This window comes from Osmia lignaria, unplaced genomic scaffold (assembly GCF_051020975.1).
Source record: "Osmia lignaria lignaria isolate PbOS001 unplaced genomic scaffold, iyOsmLign1 scaffold0060, whole genome shotgun sequence".
Classification (NCBI taxonomy): Eukaryota; Metazoa; Arthropoda; class Insecta; order Hymenoptera; family Megachilidae; genus Osmia; species Osmia lignaria.
Window position 1 is genome coordinate 7,501 of NW_027478201.1, and position 2,500 is coordinate 10,000.

At 44.4% G+C, this 2,500-nt stretch overlaps 1 non-coding gene across 1 annotated transcript; it reads right to left on the reverse strand.

The window, feature by feature from the left end:
- Positions 1–1,677: 1,677 nt before the first annotated feature.
- Positions 1,678–1,832, reverse strand: LOC143307568 (5.8S ribosomal RNA). The gene has a single exon (XR_013064681.1). It is a non-coding gene; the product is annotated as a 5.8S ribosomal RNA (ribosomal RNA).
- Between the last annotated feature and the right edge of the window lie 668 nt (positions 1,833–2,500).

Consider the following 2,500-nt stretch of genomic DNA (forward strand, 5'->3'; position numbering starts at 1 on the left):
AAAAATAAACGAAAAGAAGCAAAAAAGCAAACACGTAGAGAAACTGTGCGTGAATCAACCTTTCGCATATTCAATTTTTCCTCCTCTCTCGTTTCAAAATGTTTGTATTTATCGTTCGATGAAACGAGCACAAGAGGGAAAAAAAAGTTGAGACACGACGTTCCCATAATTTTCGTGTTATTTCCTATTTGCTTCAAACATTTTGCGGACTGCAGCTTCGTCGTATTGCTTTTATCAATTTTTAACAATTTCAAAGCGAAGACAACTCGCAAGACGATCCATTTCGTCTCGGTTCAATTTTAACGTCCGTCCGTATTATTTTTTGTTCCACAAGAGATTTCGAATAGGTTTCTTTATTTATCATCCCTTCTTTTCGAGCGCCACGGAAGCAAGAGGAAAAGCAAGAGCGAGAGAACATTTCGCGTATACTTCATTTAACAATTTTAACCAACACGCGATGTACTCCACACACCTCTTAGATTTAACAACTGCTTTTCTCTTCTTCTCCCCTTAGCGCAAGGGTAAACCCCATTTGTCTCTTCTTTGGAACGCAACAAAACTTTCGAGGACTGGACGACCGAGCGATGGTCGCGCGGTCTTCGCTTATCTTTAACAAACGAAGTAGTCCGTATGTATTCTAAATGTTGAAGCCTCCTAGAGCTTTAAGCCATGCGAGACATTGAAATGCTGTTTTAACGGGAGCATGCATAATTGCTGCAAACATACTTTTATCACAAGTTCTAGCCACGCCACGGAGGCTTCGAAGTTCCTTCACCATTCGCTTTCCTCTCTTTTGTTACACAGTTTCAGACTACGATCAGGGGTACCGAAACGCTGTATTGATTGTAAACAACCATTTTTATCTTGGAGCGGAGCGTTCCTTTACTCGTTAGATTTGTCTTGTCGCGTGTGTATTCGCTTTTTCGACGCTTTTTAACCATTTAACTTGTTTAGCGAAGCTAAACGCACAGACAGACAAAAAAAAAGGAACAGCATCGCGCGTCAAACAGCGACGACCCATCTGAAGCGATCTTTCATTTATACACCGTTTGTAAACAGAGAGATGTATAAAGCGCGGGGAATCATTCGAAACCCTGGGGCTATTCGAGCTTGCATTTCAGCAAATTATCATCTCAAACATTTCACTCGTTTGCTTTTTCTAAATTTATAGGAGAGCTTCTTTCGTTTATTTTTGACACACCTTTCGTAAATATCGTTTCTGGCAACGTCGGGAGCGTGGATTTCTACAAGTGAACAATCGCGCCGATCCGATAACTTCCAGCAGGATGGAGAATCTTTATAGATTATCTTCCTAGAACTCGGTGCTTTCACGGGCGGTCGTTTATAAATTTTAACGAACGACTCGCGCGCCGTGACGCACTTGCGCTAGTTCGAAGAGATATTTCGAAATTTGTTTCTCTCCTTTAACGGCCTGCATTTAGTGTATCGGTTGCGATTTTCGTCACATCGTTTCCACGACAAACGCCGACGAACTGCCCAACTATCGCTCGTACGTTGCGACTCTTTCTTTGTTTATCGTTCATTCATTCTTTCAATTTCGTTCGATAATCCCGCTCCGAAACGTTCTACTTTCGTTGAACGACGGCGAGATGTTTAGAAAGAAATGAATTACTCTTTTTTCGAGAAGCAAACGCAAGCAGTCTTTTGTTAAGAAAACGACCCTCAGCCAGGCGTGGTCCAGGAATTGTATCCGTGGACCGCAATGTGCGTTCGAAATGTCGATGTTCATGTGTCCTGCAGTTCACACGTTGACGCGCAATTAGCTGCGTTCTTCATCGACCCACGAGCCAAGTGATCCACCGTTCAGGGTAATCGTAAAATTTTGTATTTCAAACTCTTTAGATCTTTAGAGTGTTATTTTCATTATTAACACGCATCACATTCGATACCCACATCACTCTCCCACCCGGCGCGTGCGGGAGAGCGAATTCGGGCGTCGCCAACGTATTTGTTTGTTTGTTCGATCGTTGACGACACGATCGCGTCCAAGGACGGAAACCGTCGGAGAAACGCCCAGTGGCACGCTCCTCTCGACGGTCGGGCGTAAAGTACATTTAAAAACCTTGAAAAGTACGAACGCACACAAGGAATGCGAGCGCGCGTCCTGTCGCTGAATCGTGGGTTGCGAGATTCGAACAGACACACGGCCGGCGACGATCGGTCTAACTAATGGACACATAGTTTTTCAAAGACTCGCTATCGTCGCTTCTCAGCCGGTCCGTAAACAACACACATCGATCAGGCGGACGCACGAATCTTACCACGGTGCGTGTTTCGTAGATTCCAGGTTACCCGCAAGTACCTCTCTCTCCCTCTCGAAAGAGGAATCTCGATCCGTCCTTTTTGGACAATGGAGAAATCTTTTTATCGCAACACGGATGGCAAAGAAACAACCAAAGCGTAGGAGCGTGGGGACGAGAGCGACGAAAAGAACGTCGCGAAAACAAAGTTTCGACGGTTGCTCGTTCTAATACATCGT